This window comes from Chinchilla lanigera, unplaced genomic scaffold (assembly GCF_000276665.1).
Source record: "Chinchilla lanigera isolate Chin_1 unplaced genomic scaffold, ChiLan1.0 scaffold00008, whole genome shotgun sequence".
NCBI classification, from domain to species: domain Eukaryota; kingdom Metazoa; phylum Chordata; class Mammalia; order Rodentia; family Chinchillidae; genus Chinchilla; species Chinchilla lanigera.
Genome location: NW_004955409.1, coordinates 2,262,173 through 2,285,542, shown reverse-complemented (window position 1 = coordinate 2,285,542; position 23,370 = coordinate 2,262,173). Strand labels below are relative to the sequence as shown.

At 45.1% G+C, this 23,370-nt stretch overlaps 1 protein-coding gene across 2 annotated transcripts in view; it reads right to left on the bottom strand.

The window, feature by feature from the left end:
- The window catches only part of Fam214a (family with sequence similarity 214, member A), a gene marked incomplete in the record, with an annotated part of 84,321 nt that overhangs the window by 59,947 nt on the left and 1,004 nt on the right, over nt 1-23,370 (bottom strand).

The following is a 23,370-nucleotide window of genomic DNA, read 5'->3' as shown; positions in this document are numbered from 1 at the left end:
GTATTTGATGGAGATAATGGACCCCATATTTGCTTGTCCTTTTGACAATAGTAACTTCATAAAATAGTATTTTGAAGACAAGAAAAAAACCCTCAATCATAGAAAGTAAAGCAGGCGTTGGATTACCTAGTTTGAATCACTTACCCCCAGTACAATTCTATATCCTTTTCTGCCCCACAACTACCTATCACTAATACATGTCATTAACTCTATTAACAGAGACAGATAATTATTCCAACAATAGAGCCTGCATGTTAAATAATGGACAGAGCAGATATCTGGTAATCATGGAAAGCTGTATGGTGTGGGGAACGACTCAGGCTGCTTCAAGGCTCAGGGGTGTCTAAGGACACCTGAGGATGTGACCCTGCTTGTCTAGCACAGCGCACAGTGGGATGCAGTTATGTAACCATGACTTAGCACAGGTAAACACGCATGCACTGGCTACAGCACTGTGTAAGAATGTAAACATGCGATAACAGCCTGTGGAAGAATGATACAATACAGATGCAGGAGGCCCTTGCTCTGGCTCTCTGCTCTGCTGCACGTTGCCTGCTGTTGTTGCTGATGTCTTACACACGTGTTCTTTAACCTTCCTCTGGACCTTACCCTCAGAAATCTCCCTTCCGCCCCCTGAGCAGGCTGACAACTGGCACAGCCCACGGAACACTGAGGCGAGTGGTCCCACGGAACCCGTGGAAGCAGTGCCCAAAGGCGAGGCAGAACCCTGAGGAACGGCTGGTGAGTGGCCCTGGCTTTGCCACGGCTACTATAGCTACCTTCTTGGCAGCCTGGAAGGCCCAAGAGGACTGAGAAACAGTCCATTTGGAGCCTGAGGATGTCTTGCAAGCCTTGGAAGTGAATGACAGAAAAATTCCTCCCACTCACGGTGAAATGGCAGGGCGGGTGGCTCGGCTGTTTTTCACTCTCTTCTGCTGTGTAAATCAAGAGGCGGATGGCCTTGTCTGGCAAGAAGACCAGCTGCAGCAGACAGAGGAGGACCTTGAGCAACCGCTGGCTGTTGCAGAGCCCAGGCTTCGAGGTGTGGGAAGCACTGCTTCCTCCAGAAATGTCTCCAGAAGCATACGTCCTCATGTTCGAGAAAACTCCCAGGAAAATCACCTGGTTTTGCATGCTAGGGCAGCTATTTGTCAAAAAGTGGAGGTAGAGGAACTCCTGGCCCAAAAAGGAAAACTGGGAGGGCCGCCTGTCTCCACCCAACACACACTGTACACGACCTATACAGCCATGGCACTGCAGGAGCTGGATAAACAATTAAAGCAGAAGGAGGGTGAAACAGTGCCTGTGTGGCTGCTACGGCTGTGGGTCGATAGGGCTGAGACGTCCCAAGCAGCCAGCAGAGCCAGCACCCTCTCTACGAGATGAGCTTTGCAGGATGCGTAGAGGACAACCCCAAAAGCAGGTTATCAGCCTGTGACAAACTGGCCGACGGCAGCAGCTCACCTGGTCTGGAAGAATCCAGGCGACCTGCCGGAACAAGTCACTATCTAGACTTGGTAAGTGTGCTACGTGAAATGGGCACATGGCAGATGATGCTTGCTCTGCAGTACCCTAGCCCAGATGAAGAACTGCTGATGGCATGCGTGAAGGACATCATCCTGGTGAGTGGGCCGGCTGGCACGTTCGGTCAGTGGCAGCCCTTCTAGCCCCCTTTACAGATCACCCAGTCCACAATGCTGTTGATGCCTTGGCCAGGCTGGGAGATGTGGAAATGAAGTGCCACTGTAAGGTGAGATCTGTAACTGTACCAGCAAAGGAGAAAGCAGGGGGCCCTGGGCGTGCAGGGCCGTCCCTGTAAGCACAGTCTGTAGGGCCCCTGAAGGTTGGTTGGTGCCAGATCTGGACAGACCGGCTGGCTGATGGCCTAGCCACAGGTAAGTTAGGTGGGCAGCCTTTGGATGTGCTGATGACTGTGGAGGCAGTTACACCCTGAGCAGCAATACCAGCTGATGGGCCAGGGCCAAAAGGCCAAAACAGCCCTGGTAAGGTGGGAGGAAGTGATACTGGCCTCCTTTTACACTGATTAGGAGGCAGCTGAGGTACTCAGGTCTTGGGGGTCTCCGGAGAACAGAGGCCACATATGGTATTGACTATTTACTCGTCCCCCCAAAAGTGCAGTAACTACTAGCACTGGTGGATACCTGAGCTGAGTCAATGCTAATATGCACAACCCAGACCATTTTACAGGACCTACTAAATGCATAAAAGGGTACTGAGGTCACTATATCACAGTCTAGAAGGCCCTTATGACTTTGGGAATCGGGCATGATTGCCCCCACACCTGTATGATGTTTATGTTTCCCCAGATGCTGAAAATATCCTGGGGTGGACACACTGACTGGTGCTCAGCTTGACACCACACAGGGAGAATTCCAGTGGTGAATTTGCATGGTAAAAACTGTCATCTGAAGCCATCTACACCATGCATGCTAACTCTCTCACAGGCCACGTGGGTTGTGTGCGTGAAGCAGTACTCGCTGCCTGGAGGCCATGTGGAGATAGGACAGACTGTCCTGAAACTGGAAAAAGGGGTGATACACCCTGAACAGAGCCCTTAATATGGCCTTTGTAGAAGCCAGAAGGGTCACGGTGAATGACTGTGACCTCTCACCCTGATACTGGCAATCAGGATCAATTTGCCTTCACCCAGGAGGGCAAGCAAAGGACCTTTCAGATGCTGCCACAAGGCTGTTTGCAGAACCCAACTTTGTGTCATGGCAGCCCAGGACCAGGCCATCTGCGGCAAGCCATACTCTGTGTCTCTGCTTTGTATTGCTATTACATTAACCTGATTTTCTTGCAGATTCAAAAGCCACTGTGCACAGTCTGAAGGAAGCTTTGCTGACATGGTGGTGGGCTGTAAGTGAAGACAAGGTCCAGGGACCCGGCTTGTCTGACAAATTCTTGGGTGCTATGTGGTTGGGTAAAACCAGACCCGTAACAACACATCAATTACAGGTGTATGTGGGCTTGCGAGGTTTCTGGCAGATGTACTGCACCTAGCTACTCTGCTGTGCCCTTTATACCAGATGACCAAAAGGGGCAGGACGTGGGGCTGGGCAGATGCAGCGGGAGCTGCTTTTCAGGACTCAAAGAGGGCTGTGACACAGGTGCAAGCCCTACGAGTCACTGACCCCAACCTGCCATTCATGCTAACCAGTAGTGTGGATGACAATGGACTTGGCTGGGGCCTATGGTAAAAACAGGGAACATGGAAGCACCCTGCTGGGTGTTGGTCACAGTTGTGGAAAGGGGTCGAGAGCCAGTATTCCCTGATGGAGAAACAGCAGCTCTGCTTGCCTGTGTGGAATCCTGGGACAGACAGAGGGCTGGGTATGGACGTGGACAGCCCGTCCCAGGACTGGAGTGGCACAGGCCCCACTCTCACGCACTGGGGAATGTACCTCCAACAGCGGCCTCTTTCTTGGCGAGCCCATTGGCAGCCAAACTGGCAACAGTTTTGGGACCCGTGACGCACATGGCCCAGGAATCCATCCGGGAAGATGGACTACAGGACTTGACCCCTAGACCCATGCAGAAGGGAAAGAGGGACCTAGGTTTAGATGTGACCAAACCCCGCAATGGACAACAGTTGCTGTCTAGCCAGCCCAAGTCGGAAGTGCTCTGGTTTAAAATCGAAACAGGCAGGTCAAGCCAATGGGCAGAGCTGTGGACTGTGTGACTGCTTGTGACGCACGAAGAAGGGCCCCCGCATGTGTGCGGAGAGAGGTGGGCCATCTTGAAAGGGCTGATGCTCCAGCTCTGGCTTGGGCACCTCATGAGTGACAGAGAGGGCACTGTCCCTTGTAGGGTGCTGACTCAGAGAGAGACACATGGAGGCGTGGCCAAAAAGCTGATCATGTAGAGTATCACAGTTCAGCATACGAGCCCCTCCTCTCACTGGGAGATGACTTAGCTGATGCCTTGACCAGGCATTGCAATTGCTGACCACTAGGAAGAGTGTCTGACCAGAAAAACTGACTAGAAAAACAGACTGCGTATGGGATGCTGTTAGGAACAGCATCTGACCAGGAGCAAATACTATATAGACTTAGCCCTCCAGGTCGAGGGCCTTGCTCAACAGGCCTTGAATACCAGACTTTGATGTTGCTTATGGATGAAACTGTTCAAATGAAGACAGTGGTTTTGCAAAATCACATGGTTCTTGATTTGTTAAGTACAGGTACTTGTGCCCTGTTACATATAAAATGTTGCATTTATATACCCCTGACCTTTGAGGGGGTGGGATGTGGGGAACCACTCAGGCTGCTTCAAGGCTCAGGGGCGTCTAAGGACACCTGAGGATGTGACCCTGCTTGTCTAGCACAGGCACACAGTGGGATGCAGTTATGTAACCATTAGCACAGGTAAGCACGCTGCACTGGCTACAGCACTGTGTAAGAATGTAAACATGTGATAACAGCCTGTGGAAGAATGATACACTACAGATGCAGGAGGCCCTTGCTCTGGCTCTCTGCTCTGCTGCACGCTGCCTGCTGTTGTTGCTGATGTCTTACACACGTGTTCTTTAACCTTGGGAGTGCACCCTCAAAAGGTCTCCTTTGGGGCCCCTGAGCAGGCGGGCGGACATATGGAATCTAATCAGTGTGTGGATGCATCTTTAAGGACTCAATCATTAAGACATCAAAGCTTTAACACTACTTACTTGCATTTTTAAAAATCTACTAATTTGAGAGTATTTTACACAGGCCTTTTTCCAAGTGACATGACTAAACTTTTGTGGCCATCCATAGCTCTTAACTCTTCCACTCAATAGGAAGAAATTCCCCTCTTCCTTCTCAAAAACAAAAACTGGATTACTTTTTCTCTGAAAAAGGTTCACCGTTATTATCAGTGATCTCCTTCCAGCTCCTTAAATTCACAGACTTCAGAGAGAATGAAAACAACACTGGGTGACTGTGTGTTTAGCAGGTGCCAGCACAACCACTTCCCTCAGGTTATGGCACTGTGACAAAGCTGCTAGGTGGACGCCGTGTTATTCCAATTCTAACCAGTGAAGGCTCAGAGCAGTCAGTAACGCACTCAAGCTTACACAGAACAGGTGACAACAATCAGGACTCAAACCCAGGTCTTCCAAGTACTACTAAGTGCTAAAACATCAGGATTACTGTGCTGTGAAACCAGTTACTCTCAATTACTACCACTCCCCACATTATCTCCAAAGAGATACCTGGCTCTGTTATACTCATTCACCGTCCCCAAAGAACTACTTGTCTTTACTACATTTCAGTCAACCAGCATGGCTGGATGAAATGCTGATACTAGGTTTTGTTTTGCTAAGTAGTTTCACAAACTACCTGTTAGAGATTTACAGCCAAAATTCATACCCTTTGCTGGGCGTAGTGGTGCACACCTAATCCCAGTACTCTGGAGGCTGAGGCAGGAGGATCGATGCAAGTTTGAGGCCAGCCTGGGCTACAAATGAGTTCAAGGCCACCCTGAACTGCACAGCGAGATCCTGGCTCAAAAAGACAAAGCAAAACACAACCCAAAATTTACACCCCTCTCAGGCTGCCTGGACTTGGTTCCTTAGACTCTACCCTACTACAGCTGACACTACATCTGACAGACACAAATGTCCGGACAGTCCATAGTGCCCTTTCCATCAAAGCTCTCCATTGTCAATGTGATTCTAATTTATGAGGTACTTCTCTGAATACCTCAATTGCATCTAACATTTTAGACCAGCCAGGGTCTAGCTGCACCAACTTAAGGGGAGCAAACACCAGTGAGGGCTCTTATGCTGAGTGCCTCTACTGAAGTCTGCCGTTACTGGGAATACGTTTTCACTCTTCATCGTCAAACATAAAACACACACACACACCCTGCTCCGCTGTTGCAGCCAGAAACGTCTGAGGCCACCACAGACAGGAGAGCTGAGTGCAGGGATTCTACAGGCCATCTGATGACCCTCCTCTTGGGGCCAGCTCCCCAGCCCACCTTAACCTCAGCCTCTTGCAAACAGCACTGTAGACTGGGTTCCCAACACGCCTGCTGGTTGAGGAGGTCAGGACTTTCCGAGGGCAGAGGCCCTGTTAATTCTTGCTCATGCTGTATTCTCAATGCAGCAGTGCCAGACACAGGTGAGCGCTGGAGGACACTGGTTTCAGGGAAAAGACAGCAGGGAGGGTCTAATACATTCTAAAGCTGCAGCATCATATTTAACCGATATAGCTGCAGAACCTGACTGCACAAGGAGCTGTGCAAAAGAATACAGGTCACTTTGAGAACTTCTGTCAGAATATGCACACTTGAAGAAACAGCAACAAAATGGGGATTTGTACTTTGTATCAAATCACCAAGTGCATTCCATGCTGTCAATTTCACGCAAGCATGCAAGCATCCACATACACTGTAACACAGCAGACCAATGTCCTATAACACAGCCTACAGGCAAAGTGATTTAAACTAAGCGCAGACTGCAGCACAAGCTCATGGAGGATACACCTGAGCACACCAGCAGCGACAGAACGACTCACGTAAAAGTGAGCGCACAAGGTCTTGTCTGAAGAGTGATGTGCTCAGCAAGAGAGAAGACAGTTATGAAACCGGACTGTCCCGGGGGCGACAGGCGCAGACCAGGACTGTCCCGGGCAGCATCTAACCCAAGCCGTCTACCCAGGACAGTCTCAGCTCAGTAACACAGCTAAAAATGTAAGTTAAATCAAACACTATAATTCTTCATGAACTTTTAATATCGTAAACTCCTAAAACAAAATATTTAATCTCTCAGAACTTACTATTTGGAGTACTGGAGAAAAACGAACCACCTTTTCAAATGTCTTGACAAGCTGCGGCCACAGGCAGCACCCTGCCCCCTCACTCATTCTCGCTGAGGGGAGGAGAAAGGCCTTGCCTTCTGCGTGCTGGCAGCTGCCGAGAAAGCGACAGGCACGGGATGCTTTATAAGCGCCTTACACAGCCAGTTCTGTGCGGCGCGCTGTGACAGGTGGAGGGACGCTCAGGGCAGAGGGCGGCCCTCTTCCTGCCACAGTGAGGAGTGGGAAGGAAGGAGCAGCCTCGCAGGCCTGCTCCAGCCGGCTGCAGCCCCACGGAGCACTCTTCTCACAGCGCACCCTCCCTGCACACCGCTCTTCCCTCTCCCTGCTTCCTTTGGGAGCCTGGCCTAACTGTCCTGAGCAGACAGCTTCGCCCTGCCCTGGCTCCAGTCTCTCCCAGCCCCTGCAGGCTGCCTCCCCAGCCTGGGAGTCTGTGTCTCTTACCAGGAGATGGCAGCCTATTAACCTATTAATAGCTGCAGCCAACATGTACTGGGTTTTATTCAGAATCAAATAGCATTGCAAGTACTCTATGGTTTACCTCATCCCATCACTACAGCAGCTCTTCCAGGAGGCACTGGAGGCAAAGCAGTGCAGAAGACAGCAGACCAGCAAGAAACTGGAGCTCAGCTTCTGGAGCTAGACAGGTTACTTCTCTTGGGGCCTTGTTTTCTCCACTGTAAAATGACTCACAGTCCCTAAGGACCTTTTCCACCCTGACTTCCGGTAACAGACTGATTTCAAAAGTAATTTCAGGATAACACAAACATTTTTCTGTCCTAACCTCCTACTAGCTGCATTACTATGTAATCTGAGGAAATTTTCCATTGTTAGCCATTCCGAATAGCTGAGTTCAGACAGCTGACCTCTGCATGGGCCAGTTAAGTTACAGCCTCTTGGAGCACAGGTACATGAGCTGTCACCAGCATCAATCGACACAAGCACGAATACGACCAGAATGTGATTCTTCAAGGCACAGGTATGTTGCTACCCGCCCTGAGTAGCTCGTCAGCCTACATAGGAAGGACTCACAGGCCCAGAGAAGCAATGTTTAAAAAAGGAGTTACAGCTGGGTGTGGTGGCGCACGCCTGTAATCCCAGCACTGGGGAGGCTGAGGCAGGAGGATCCGTGAGTTCGAGGCCAGCCTAGGCCACATAAATGAGTTTAAGGCCAGCCTGTACTCCACAGCAAGACTCTGCCTCAAAAAAACCCACAAACAAACAAACAACCAAAAAAAAGAGTTGCAAATGATAGAAAATTAGGTCTAGAAAGAATCTCTGAAATATCTCATGTCAGAAGAGGCAAGCGGTGCTCACAGAGGCTGGCAACTGATTACTGGGACAGTGGCAGAAGCAAGCATAGGAACCTGAGCACTGCTCCGCACTTCTCTCACTCCAGTACACTACACAAACTTCACCCACCCTGCGCTTTCCGAGAGCCCAGAGGGACTCGGGTGCACAGTGGGTGACTCAGGACTCGTACCCCACAGAATTCACGCACTGCTCCGTTTTTTTTTTTTTTTTTGGGTTTTTCTCTGGTACCGGGAACCGAACTCACGACCTTGCGCTTGCCAGGCAGGCGCTTTGCCGCTGAGCTAAATCCCCAGCCCCCTGCTCCGTTTTATTTTATGAGTCTGTGTTTGTATTCCAGGCCTGCAGTCATGTGTGTAGATGACTACATTCATTGCAGGGTTAGGGCACATCACGTACATAGAACACCTCGGGTTTTTTATGTCTCCTTCCCACAGAATTCAGCTGCTGCCAGCAGCTGCCTAGTATAAGGAAAGCAATCTTTGGTTTCAGCCTGTGTTTTTTCCCCTTCTATTTGTAATAACAATTACTTTAAAATAATGCTATCCAAAAAAATAGTAATTCTATCTGTAGCTTACTACTCTGACAAGAGTATCTTAAAACAGTAGAGAAATTATTAGTATTGTGTAACATGTTAACAGTCCCTAAAACATTGGCAAACGAACTATTAACCCCTATGTTATAAATAAAGAATGGTGGCAAAGGCAAAAATAAAAGGAGGTGAAAAAAAAATGGGCCAAGAGCAGAGCAGGCTCACAGTCAGGCAATTTTTACAGGAGCAGGTCACAGTTTAATTCTGAGAGCTAAAAAACTGATTTTAAGACTGCTACACAGTTACTATCTCTGTGCTAGTTTATGATAAAGTTCAATGACATAGACTCCAATTATTCTTCTAAAAAGTTCTCTTTAATTGTATCAAAGTATTGAACACTGCCCCATTGTCAAATGTATGAAGCTCAAACTCTCAGCCTGACATTCAAGACCTTAATCTCTCCTACCTTGAAGCAAACCCTCTGATTCACTGTGCTCTGACCGCCATCCCTGGAACATCTGAATTCTACCCCCACATCGGCGTCCTTGCCAAGTTTCTTTTCCTCCCGTCACCCCAACCCCTAATCTGTGCACATTTCGTCTCTCCAAATCGTATCTGTGGTTTAAGGCTCAACACAGCTTTTCTGTCTCTGCCAAGATAGTCCCTGCCCTGAAATTCATCATTCTCTAGCAGTCTGTCGGCAGGCGCGACTCCTACTGTCCACTTAGTTATCAAATGCCTGTGTCATGCTTCTTTTCTTTCTCCAATTACACTTCCAAGAGTGCGGAACAGTCTGCCCAGAGTCCTGCCACAGCGCAGCTCATTAGTACATAGTACTAAACAAAGAGAATTTACAATGCTTTACAAAAAACCAGCTGTACTTTTTTCAGAATCATACTTGTTGCAAGATAAACTAAGTATCCGAGTTAAATACAACACGCATCATGTCTATTCAACTATAAATTTTCTTGGGAAGATCTCATGAAATTGGGAATGTTTACTCATTTGGATATTAGTTGAGGTGAATAAACACATCTACATAAAGCTAATACCGCAGAAAACCAAATTTGTTACACAGTCAGTCTGAACTCTACCCACTGAGGGAAGACAAAGGGTCTCTCTCTTTATCCTAAATTATAGTAAGTGGAAACACTGAGGAACCCACAAAGGAAATCAAAGCCAGAGTCTGATGTCACAGGAAGCTATGCTGTCCTGCGCTCAGTGCTGGTTTACAGCAGGCAGCCACAGACTGGCAGAGCTCTGCAGCTGAGCACAGATGTCATGAGGCCAACAGTGATGCCCGATGACCCCTGTAGGATGAAGTGGACCCCGACATAACGATGGCTGTTAGCAACACCACGGCAGTACTGCATCCCAGTTGGAGAGCCCAGACTGAGGAGATACTGGTCTTGTACCCTCAGCCCAGCAACGTGGTGTTTTCACAGAACATGATACCTCCCTTGTACCTAGGCAGTGCACTAGATACAACACACAGTTTCCTTCAATTCTCAGAGCAACCTTTAAGAATCACGGAACCAGGTATGATGCACTTTGTAAACTGCGGGAGGCTGAGGCAGGAGGATCACAAGCTCAAGCTTAGCTTACACAATTTGGTGACTTAATGAGATCATGTTTCAACATTAAAAATGGAAAGGATTAGGGACGTAGCTCAGTACCAAGGTCCACAGGTTCAAATAAAGAAAGAAAAAAAACTACCACCCCTAAACCACCACCACCAAATCTATTTTTACAGATTTTAGGGCAATTAAGGTTTGGGGCATTTGACTTTCCCAAATTCTCCCAGCTACTAAGTATTGATGCTGATACCTATTACTGAGTTATTTAGCTCCAACCCCACACTCTTTTCACTGCATTAGTCAACATACACCTACTCTAGGCAGCCGTCAAGAATGCTGGCTGGAGGAGCTGGGCGTGGCAGTGCACCCTTGTAATCCGAGCACTCGGGAGGTCAGACGGGGATCACTAGAAGCACGAGTTCAAGGGCAGCCTGGGCCACACAGCAAGACTGTCTCAACCCCTCCCCTCAAGTACACACACCCCAAAAAACAGCTATAAAGTTATTAAAAGAAAAATGCTGCGGAGTTGAATCTAATGTGAAAGGCAGGGGAAATAGATTATGGGGGAAAATAAATTGGCAAAACTTTCTGAAAAGTGATTTTACAATAATCAAGAATCTTTACATAAACTTTGATCAATTTTACTTTAATTTTACTTTTAGAACTCTACTGGAAAAAAGAAGGGTATATGTCAGGATTAGGTTATAAAAATATTCATTACAGTGCTATTTATAACAGCCAAGAATTTAAAATAAATTAAATGGCTAACAAAAAGATTGTATACTTAAGAATGGTTAAGCCAGGCGTCATGGTGCATGTCTGTAACCCAGCACTACAGAGGCTGAGATAAGAGAATCACCTCAAATTTGAGGCCAGCCTGAACTACATAGCAAGACCCTGTCTCAAACAAACCAACAAATCACTATAAGAAATGGTTAAAATGGTAAATCTTACTTTACCATCTTACTTTTTACAGTTAAAAATTTTTTAAGTTTAAAAATTGGACCACACATACAAAAATTAACAACCATTAAAGGTATTATTAATGTAAGTATACTTAGTAACATACATTTATAGTATTAAACATATTATGTAAAAATTAGATTGCTAAGTTGTACGTATGGTTTAAAAATTTTTAAGTATGATGCATATGCATCTACATATATAAACAAGAAGGACAGGTTTCAAAATATGAACTGTCCAATAAGAATGGGGCAGCATTTCTATTGAGTATTTTCTCCTCTTCTTTGAGCTTATCTCAGTTTTGTACTTCCTTGATGGACCTACATTTCTGGTGTCATTTTAAGAGGAATGGGTAACAACTGCTCACTCCGTCGTAGGAGTTTGAGGTATGTTAATGCTGTTCAGGGATCAGCCACAAAATCACAAACACTGCACTGGAAGAAAGAGACCTGTGCACCAGGGTCCAGAACCTTCACATCCTTCAACACAGGACCCACCTGCCATGGCCTTAAGCGTCTACCTGGAATTCCAAGCGGCGGGTGCTCCCTCGCTTGTGCCCTGCGTGCAGGGGGTGCAGTGCTGGTGCCTCGACTTACGTTTGTGTTCCCGGACCGCAGCGCACGTGTGTCAGTGTCTTAAAGAAGGAACAGCAACATGCACGTCTCCTTTAGTTCTGGTGCACTGTCTTTCACATAGGGAGTTCGTACACATAATTTCACCTGGCCCCCAAACTTCGTGAAGTGGGAATAATCAGATCCATGTAGAAGCAAAAACCCTGCTGCTGCAGTTAGATTTTAGGGTTACAAGGCTAACAAATCATACACACATGCCCATGTGTGCACACACACACTGCATAACATCTTCCAGCAGGAGCAAGCGTGGTGCCACACCGCAAAGCTCCTGCGACGCACGCAAGCACTCGCGTGTTCCGCACTGTCTACTGAGCAGGCACCACAGTGCCTCGGGGCACCTGCAGTGAGCAAAGGCCACAGCACCCCGCCCTCATGAAGCTTGAGCTTCCACTGGGCAGAAAGACAGAAAACAACCAAACAAACCACCTCAGGCCAAGCAGTGGGGCACGATGAAGACGACAACGAAGAGAGAATTAAAGAGCTGCATTCGTTCTGATAGGGTGGTTGGAGAAGGTGTCTTCGAGATGACAATCGAGGAGGAAGCCAGTGAAGTGAAGACACAGCCGTAAGACTTGTTCCCAGTGGCGGCATCAAGTGGAAATGGAAAGGCCCCCACGGGGCTGAGGAACAGCAGGACCTGCACGGCCAGTGCGCAGGAAGCCTCACAAAGTGCTAGGAAATGAGGCTGCACAGGCAGCCTGAGATGTTAGGTTTAAAAATAGCAGCTGAAAAATCTTGAAATTTCATTAACACTCACTTTTCTCTTAAAATCCATTTTGTCCAAGTAATGTTTTTTACAATTCTAAGTAAGGAAAACTCTGCTGAACTGTTAACTGCCCCTTTTTACATAATGTATTTTTTCTTATCACATTTTATGGTATAACCCAAAACCTTCATAAGTGTAGTCTAACATCATAACTTCCTTAGCAGGCAGTGTGACTAAAGATGCTGCTAGGACAAGCAGGGAAAGATGAACAGAACTTATACAGCAGGTGTTACTATTCCACCCGTGTGAGATTTCTTGAATGTGACACTGAATTGCAGATACATAGGAAAATGTTTTTATTTATAGAAGACATATACAGTGGTGAAGATTAACTGGCTCCCAGGAGAAAAAAGCCTGGCTGGGGATATAGCTCAGTGGCACAGCATCTGCCTGGTAAGCCAGAGGTTGTGAGTTTGATTGCTGGTTCCCTCCCCTTCCCCCGCCCCCCAAAAAAGAAGAAAGAAAGCTCTGTCTGTAGCATTGCCAAGTTCCATGGTGTAAATACTGATTTCAAGCTACTGACTTGAAATATACGCAATCTTCTTTTGCAAGGAGGTGCCAGCAAACTCCAATATACCACTGGATGTTGAAGTATGCAGGAATGGAAGCATCATGTGTCTAACTTCTCTCCGAATTGCAAAACAAAAAAAGTGGAAAACAAAATCCCTGTATTTATCCATGCATTCATCTGTCAAATTCACTACCCAGGTATACTATCTTCCATCCATCCATCCGCCAATGTGTCTATCTATCCGATCAGCCATTCTATCTACCTATATCCAAATAAAAGTCTTGAAATGTTCACAATTCATCTATGAAGAGGTATATAAATGTTAATTGAATTCTTCCAACTTTTATGCGGGACTGAAATTTTAAAACATTATTTGTAACCTAAACTATAGAGAAAAGAAAGAAGGAAAGTTTAAAGAAATCCTATGGCCAATTCTTTTGAACAACAAATAAATCGTAACTTTTTGTATATTAGTACTCTTGTCAGCTAACATCAAGGGCCAAAATTACATATCCTTACTGTTATAAATTAAGTAGAATGATCCACTACAGGAGATAAACCATAATCTCTCTTCACAAAAGAAACTGCTTATTAGATGAAAAGTGTAAAAGGACTTTCTAGATTAATTAGTGAATTAATTTCCCTCAAGCATGTATGTTTGGTAAGTGGGAAAATAAAATATGGAAACTTCCTATTAGTTTAAAATGCCAATTCCCAAATATAAATTGGTAGTGCTCCCCAAAAACACACATTTTAAAATACAAATGACGGTCAGACTTAGGATAAACATGACTTACTTTTGAGTGGCCTGGGTCATGGCTAGATTCCCGGGAGCGCTAGCAGCGGTCTCCTAACCTATAACGGCCATCACTGGCAGCATCAGGAAACAGATCTCCACTGTGGGTGCAGAGGGGCATGTTCCAAGCTCTTTGTAAGTCCTAGATAATATTCTCGAAGCAAAAAGCAATTCTGGACATTAACTCACTGCTATACACTTCCCATCAACTGCCTTCTCGTGTCCACGCCAGCCCAATCTCTTCGGTCTAATGCTACCCTGCTTGTTCTGGTATGTTACTCAGAAACAGCTGGCTGTGCCAAAATTACCTACTTTCCCTTCCCTGCTGCACTGCATTAAAGACTACAGTTCAATGCTGGGATCGATGTTTTCTAGTCTGCCTACTGCAGACGACATGGCTGACAGAGACATAATAAGGGCCCGCTGATCTCTTCTGCCTGTTACAACTAGTTTTCACAGCAGAGTGTTCAAACACTTACTTCCTCAGAACAGCTGTTCCAGACTTTCCTAGAAGTGAAGGAAAATTGTGCTACCCTGCATGAGGCCCAAACTGGGTGCGAAGGGGTAATTCTCAGGTCACCTTTCCCAAAAGGCTTCAGGCTGATGATGTTCCAGCATGAAGAGCAGGCATTCAGACAGGCTACATACGCCATTATCTCTAGGTCATTTACCTGGTAAGCGCGGACGTTCCAGTTTCAATCCAAGTTTGATTCTGAAGCCTTAGGTCTTAACTCTTACTGCATTATATCATGCTATTGAGAAGGGACCATCCGACCAAACCAAAGTACGGCCATCATTTCAATACTTCTTCAAAACCATGTAACTGAATATGCATTTATGAATCCAAATGAATCTCTAGTCAGCATAATTTTAGTCTGGCTATACGTGAAATTATTCACATTGTGCAAAGTGGGTATTTCTGGTGTGAGATGACCCAACTACCAAGCAGCTGCTTCCCTTGGGAGCCCCTGGTTCTGTGCTGGTCGATAGCCCCTTCCTACAAGTGAGTCCACATCGGTACGGCACTGCATGGTCCACAGACTTCTTCGGTACACCTCCCCTGAACACTGAAGTAATGCTCTGAACAGGGGACCCAGAACCTCTGGGCCAAGAAAAGCGCTTTGGGACTTGACCTGTGCCACCGAGGATATAAATGACAGAATGAGTCCCAAATCTAAACCACAGATCCTGAGAGTTCTTCTCCTAGTACTCTCCCCTTACTCCTTCCTACCTTCCTCAACTCATAGACCTAGAGTTATCAGCTGAATCTCTCCCGCCCTCTCTGCCTGGGACAGAAACAGGAACAAGAACAAGCTCAGCACACTGGATAGAGGTCAGAGAGCTTCCACAAATGTTTATGTGCGGGTCAGCTGTCAGGCCGATCGCCAGAGACCACTGGCACCAGTTTTTGCCTACTTCTTTTTTTAAATTGTTATATTTTAATTCAATGAGATTTAATCAATTAGAAAATGTAACCTTCCTTTAAAACATCCACAGACAAGTGTTTTAAAATGTATTTGAGCCGGGTGTGGTGGTGCACGCCTGCAATCCCAGCACTTGGGAGGGTGAGGCAGGAAGATCATTGTAAGTTCGAGACCAGCCTGGGCTACAAAGTGAGCTCAAGGTCAGCCTGAATTGCATAGCGAGACTGTCTCAAAAAGACAAAAAAATTTTTTAAATGTATTTGAAAAACTGTGATAAAATCATGCTAACTGTCTAATAGTCTGTAATCCAAACACATCCCTAAATTGGTAGAATTTTAGTTGCTGTCAATAAAACAATGGTTCATAACCATCTGCTCCATAAGCTCTGAGACACATTCATCATTCAGTCAATAAATAAAGCCTCCTGGGCATGTACACCTCCACGCACAGGACTCTGCTGGAGGCCACTGTGACCTGCAGCTAAGGTGGGGGGCCCCACGAAACTTAAAACCCAGCTATAGAAAAACACAATAAACAAGGAAAAAGATAAACAGAATTTGGCAAATGCTACCAGGGAAACACAGGCTTCTGAGGCAGAGAATAAGGAAGGACATCTAATTTAATAAATACTATTACTTGTAGCAGCTAACAGTAATCGAATGCTTACGAGAGTGTAGCTGGAGGAAACCTCTATGAAAATGCCACCTAAGCCTAGACGAAGCTGCTGAGAAGCCACCCAGGGAGGACTGGGGAGGAGGGGAGAAGAGCGTGCACTGCTGGGCGGCACTCAAGGCCTAAAAGGCAGCCAGTGTCTTGGCCTGTAGAGACTTCACCTGGCGTGCACCCCTCCTGAGAGGAGAAGGGAGGAAAGCACAGCATGCCGCCCTCGCCACGGGCTGCCGGCCCACAGTCACTGCTGCTCCCCTTCTACACCACCCATGCTGTTCCAGTTTAACACGCTAAGAAAATCTGACCGCATGGAGGAACTGCTCTGATTCCTCACGCATCTGCGCAGAGACGGAATTAACTACTGGAAATCTGACTTTGGTTCATCTACTTAGAAGTACTGCTTCTAGGTACAATGACTTTCATTTTTATAAATAAATAAAAGTCATGTCAAGTTATTCTACATTTACTATTCCCAGTTTAAATAACTTTAGCCTCAAAAGGAAGGAAAACACTACCATAACTAGATGCAAAGATGAGAAGGCCAAAAGAACAAATAAAAATACAAAAGTCAGAAAAGTTATACTCTGACTTTTTTCTATACCTGTTCATGATGCAAATTTCTCCAGACCCCACGGGGTTTCTTCACTTTTTGAAGTCAATTTTTAAGTCACTCTTCCTCTATACACTAGCCTCTCTACCTTCCAATTATCTTTTTTTCTCATCCTCCAGAGAAATGACAGCAGTCAGCCCACTAAGTCATCTCCCTCTTCCTGGATGACAGGCAGAAACACAGACGGGCACCTCTCTGTCAACCCCTCTCGGATCCGCAGCCCAGAAGCTGAACGCAGCCAGCAGTTAGCTGACAGTCACTGACGTGTCGAGACCCATCAACATGAACGGGTGGCCGACCCAGGCCAGCCCTTCGCCTGCCACCGCGGCGTCTACACAAAATGTGCGGCTGAATCAGCCCCTTTGTCTCGCCCCTCTGCTTTCACTAAATGATTGGCTGCTTCTTTAGAAAATGTCCAAAAATAACAACAGCAGCTCACATTTGCATGCTTGGTGCCAGCCACTGTTCAAATCTATTACATGCATTAACTTAATTCTCCAGATCACCCTAAGCAAAGGAGCTGTACTCCCCCCACCACCATGGAGACAAAAGGGCCAAAGCAAAGGGGATCACGATATTCGGCAAGTCCTTGTTCTGAGTTTTCCTCGTTTATTTTTAACTCGGTCACAATTTTTTAGAGTAGTTTAATATCCATTACTGCTACTGGGCAGGAAGCTAAGAACATACACCTGAGCCTGCTTAGTTTGGGCCTGCCCTTCCAGTCTGTGTGATCTTGGGTAAGAAACCAAGCTAGTGGGATGCAGTTTCATTTATCTATAAAATGGAGATGACCTGGGCATGGTGGCACATACCTATAATGCCCACACTTGGGAGGCTGAGGCAGGAAGGTCAGTTTGAGGCCAGCTTGGACTGCATAAGGAAATGACAACAGCATCTGTGCCCGAGAAACTGAGGCTAAGTGAGCTGTACACTGGGAGCAGGGTTTGGTGGGCAGCGTGCACAGTACGCAGTTGTCAACACTGCTCCTCCACCTCCACCTCCGAATGCAGCAAAGCACTGCTCTATTTCATCTGGTCAACATTTCTTTCCCTCCAACACTGGTCACTCTTCTCCTATGATTTACACAGATAACACTAACAATGAACCATTCTGAAAACATAAGCAAGTCCCTTGCCACTGTTTTCTACCCGTTCAACACTTCTATTTTAAATTTTTTCTCTCTCCTCCCCTTTTACTCGTGTTGCTTTTGCTGTATTCTGCCACCCTGAACTATTGCTCCTCTGCCACCTATTCTGCCTTGGAGCCAGCTGATTATGGACTGAAAGGTCCACAAACTGTGAGCTAAATAAACCTTTCCTCCCTTTAAACAAAACAAAACAAAACAAAACAAAACAAAACAAAACAAAAACAGGCGTGGTGGCTCACGCCTATATCTCAGCACTTGGGAGGCTAAGGCAGGAGGATCATTTCGAGCTGGAGGCCAGCTTGGGCTCCAAAGTGAACTCAAGGCCAGTCTGAACTGCATAGCAAGACCCTGTCTCAAAAAGAAAAAGAAAAAATATATATTTTTTGATTTTTCTGAGATAGGGTCCAACAAGTAGCCCAGGCTGGCCTTGAACTTGCAGCAATCCTTCTGCCTCAGCCTCCTTCATGCTGAGATGACAGGCCTGAGGCACCACACCTGGCTGCCCTTGTCACTTTTTTCTCCATTTCAGACTCCCAGGAAGGAACCCTCTGAGGGTCACAGGACTACAGTGTGCCCTGGGTAATTCACAAGCCACTGCAGGGCTGCGGCTGCATCAGTATCTGCAATCTAACCCTCAGGAAGAAACCAAGACCTCAGTTTTCACCTCACAGAAACGAGTGCAGTATTTTGTTTCCAGAACTGGCTGTGCACTAATAATTTTTACTTAAGCATCAGAAAGAGCCTATGATGTGTGTTTAAATATGAAGCAAAACACAGTCTATTAAATTATTACTTTATTGATGATTAAATATTGTCTTACTCTTCACAAGTTTTGAAAAGCACAAATGAACAAAATCAGAGATGCCAGACATTTGTAACACTGGAAATGTTTTAACTCCTTTTACACAAAGATCCCGTTCCGAGCTTCTCTGGAAGCGCTCAGTACTCAGTACTTACACATCCAGGGCCAGGTCCAACTGCACAGCATGGAACACTGTTGCCGCCATCTCCCGTCCACAGTGAGACCACCAGCACCCAACCATCCCGAAACTTACTCTGCCTTAGCACCCCACCCAGAAACTAAGCTATAACCCTAACCGCACATGACAATATAAAGAAACAGATGAGACAGTAAGATTGCCGTGAGTTCAAGGCCAGCCTGGGCTACACAGCGAGATCCTGTCTCAAAACACCTCCCTCTAAAAAAAAAAAAAAGTCACTCTCCAAAAAAAGACATATACTTCAAGTATCATTTTGCAGGTCTCATATTTTCTCAGACAACTATACATTAAAAGTCTATTAAATCTGCTTTAGCCTTGGGATGTGGAATGCTATGAATATAAAACAAAACAAAACAAAACAGTATTAGGTTATTACACATTTGAGTATTTTCTTATTTATGTTGGGTAAAAGAACTATGCAACGGGCCAACATACAAGCATCTGTAATGTTTTATTTTACAAGGTAAGAGTTGTTTATTTTGGGGGGTACCGGGAATCTAACTCAGGACCTTGTGCTTGCCAGGCAGGTGCTGGAGTTATTTATTCAATACCTACTCTGCAGCAGCCACTCTTACATTTCATTCTAGTAACTGTGAGCAGGTGGAATTACTCCCATTTTATAGACAAGAAAACAGATTAATGCTGATGAAGACTACACAGTAAGTGAGAATAGAATAAGCACATAATACAGGTCTGACTCATAAGTCGGTGCTAAGGACAAGAGCAAAGACTTAATATTTCACAGCATTAACCAAGCAACGTTACATAACTGCCTAAAATGTGTCCAACCTTAAAAACATGGTAAAATACTATTGACTATTGTGGAATGAAGCCACTGTGCTGAAAAAATATCTTCATCATCTCTCCTAATTGACCTATGCTTATTAACTGGCAGGACAGACCATGGTACACCCAGCATTAAAACAAATGGACAGATGCTGCCGATACTGCAACCGGAGGTGACAGGGTGCTTCAGGTTGCCTGTGTGTGCCCACATCCTCTACTTGGGGCATACACTTAACAAGAACCTGGTCTATTCCTGCATCTCTTATGCCACTCTATTTATAACTACTATAATAAACTAATAAAACATGAGCGCCAAAAATTGTTATTTCTGTGAAAATTAAATTGAGTGCTTTGGAAAGAACATATTTTGAGATACCTTTTTTTGGTGGTAGGGATCAAACCTAGGGCCTTGCACATGCTACTGTAAGTATACACTCTACCACTGAGCTATGATCCTAGCCCCGAGAAACATTAATTTTGTTTTTTTGTTTTTTTTTTTGGTTTTTCTCTGGTACCGGGAACCGAACACACGACCTTGCACTTGCCAGGCAGGCGCTTTTGCCGCTGAGCTAAATCCCCAGCCCCAATTTTGACAAACATAAATTCCCAATCCCCAAAAGAAATTCCTGTTGAATTATGTGCACAGAAGACTGCATAAAATTGTAAGTTTAAAAACTATTTTAAATTATTTAAAAATAAAACATTCTACCTTCAGTCCACTGAGGAGTCTTATTCCACTTCAAAGAAGTCAAAACTTGAAATCTTGGATGTACGTTATTATGGTTTCTACAAGAAAGGCTATGTTAAACTAAAAAACCAGACCTCATCACACCCTCAAAATGGATCAGGAGCTGGGTGTGGTGTCACACATTTACAGTCCCACCACCAGGAGGCTGAGGCAGAAAGATTGCTGTGAGTTTGAGGCCAGTCTGGACTATATAGTGAGGCCCTGTCTCAAACAATCTAAAAGAAGGTTAGGATTATAGCTCAGCAGCAGAACACTTGCCTAGTATGTGCAAGGTCTCAGTACCACATTAAAAACAAACTAAAACAAAACACAGCCCAGCACTCTGAGCCTGCCCGTAATCCCAGTATTCAGGAGGTTGAAGCAGGAGGATGATCACATGTTCAAGGCCAGCCTGGGCTACATAGCAAGCTCAAGACCAGCCTGACTACTTAACAAAAAAAGACTATATGCTAAAAAAACAGAAGGGGGGGCAAAAGAAAGAAAGAAAGAAAAGGAAAGGAAAGAAAGAATGACAGAGGGAGGAAGAGAGAAAGGAAGAAGGGAGGTTACAGACAGAGGAAGACAGGTGAAAAACTGAAGCTGTTATTCTGACTCCCCCCTTGAACTGTTTCTATTAGCCAACCACCACACCCAATCCTGTAGGCTAAGAGGCTCTGATGTGCTTATATAGGCAGCAATGCTCTGCAGCACAGCTGTAACTCACTAAACAAATATTTGAGTCTCTACATTAATATCCACACTTTACTCACATGCTGAACCAATATCTGAGAGGTTCTCATACTCACTTTCCTTTTGTCAAGAATTCAATGTTAAACATGCTTATCTCGCTCTCTAGCCCACAAACTGAAAGCAGGAAATTAAAGCAGACAAGAATAAGCATATTAACAACAAAAGCTTTTGATACCAAGGGAACAAATAAAGCACACATATATAAATATGGACATGTATGATAAACTGCAGTGCTTTAAGCTAAAGAAAAAAACCCTCAAATCTCAAACTTAATCTCTTTTCAGAGCATTTGTAGATTATAGCCTGGCACAAAGTTGAAACTTATAGTAGTGTCCCTTTATCATCCACTAAAGGTTAAACATTAAGTCTGTGTATTTTTTTCTTTTTATAAAAAAGGGTAGAGAAGCATTACTATTTTAGAAATCTATGTATCATGATTACAATTGAAAATAAGTTTGGCATTGAAAGAGTGAAGCTTCAATCATCTGGAAAACTTACTCATATAAAATAGTTCCTCACACACCAAAGTGGACCAAGGTGAGGGATTGCTGTTTCCAGCCAAGTGCTGCCCGTAACTGTGCTCTTCAAAGTGCAGGTCATCACGACCCATCAGTGGTCAGAAAATCAGTTCAATGGGTTGTGACAGCAATGAAAAAGTGAACCAGGACAGAAAACACAATACCATGTTGTACACAGCAGAGGCAACACCTCTGTGAAAGACTTACCTCAGTATTTCTGTGTTCCTCTGCTAAGTCAAAGACATTAGTAACTCTGGATTCTGGTTTTAAAAAGGTGCAGGCCTAAAGGTTCACATGTTAGGGAACACAATCACAATGCTGTAAGACACTTTGTTTTTGTTTTGTTTGTTTTTTTTCTGTGTGTTTTTGAGGCAGGGTCTCGCTATGCAGTTCAGGCTGGTCTTGAGCTCACTTTGTAGTCCAGGCTGGTCTTGACTTCACAATGATCTTCCTGCCTCAGCCTCCCAAGGGCTGGGATTACCAGCATGCACCACCACGCCCGGCATAATTACAATGCTAAACTTGTGATCTCATCATTTTCATCTGAGAATGCTAAACAAAGCTACAATTTTGAAAGAGAAAAAAGTTACTTTTTAAAGGAATCTCGGGGGCTGGGGATTTAGCTCAGCGGCAAAGTGCCTGCCTGGCAAACTCAAGGTCGTGAGTTCGATTCCTGGTACCGGAAAAAAGGCAAAAAAAAAGGAATCTTGATGAATAAATTTGCCCCAGTAATCTATACCACCATATAAACATTTTATTGTGTTTAGCATTAGTTTGCCTAAATAGATAATGTTGTTTTAAAACTGATATTGTGGATAGTACCCGTTTTTAAACTGCCATGACTTTAAAGCAACTTAACAATAATCCAAGACAAACATGACTTTGATTTTATTTGTTTATCCTGAGATGCAATTACTGACCTTGGTGCCATTTTTTTCAAAGTCACTGAAAAATCTAAACTTAGCATGGTACACAAGCAACTCACTCAGCAGCAATACACTTGCTAATATTTTACGTACACATAGTTGCCTGACGTGAAGTATCACTTAAAACTAAATTAAACATGGCTTTCGCCACATCTTTCTAATGCATCTAATAGAAGTATGATCAAAGACATACTTTAACTTAGACAATCTGTCTTTCTAATTAAAAAGCCATCTGGAAAAATAACCCCCTTAATATATTCTTTTTGTATGTAAGCATTTCACTCACAGGATAAATGACTATGTCCGACCTCAAGTCTCAGATCTGCAGTGAACTCTGGTTAGTCCAACTCCCTACCAAACACAATAATCTCTGCTTTGTTATGTTGCTTGAACCGAACTCATATCGGACTGAAGTCCTCACTGAAGACTACCATACGAAAATCTTACAAAAACTGATCCTTGCCATTAGTCAGAAGGTTGGTAAACAATTCCTCTAAGTTTCTGAAAAGCACAATGTATACATTATTCTAAAACCTGAAAATACGGGTTGCAGAAGGAACCTTTACTAGGGATTTCTATGCATATGATATACTGAATGCTCACATACTTTCTAAACTTTCGGAGTCTGCTTAAAGAACAAAAACCAACTCCTGAAAGCAGGGACCACAATAAAGTAGGAACGTGCCAACTCACTCGTTTTATCGAGTTCAAAATGTCGAGTTTTAAGCGCCTGTAAACGTCTCTCAAGTTGAAGTCAGACCGACTTTGCCTAAAATAAGAGCTTGCAGCCTGAGCCGCCGCGGAGGTCGGTGGCCACACCGATGCTGGCGTTGACGAAAACGTCTTCCCCGCCAAGCTCGCCGCCGAGACCTGCCCCGGCCGCCCCGGGCCGTGCTAGGCCTG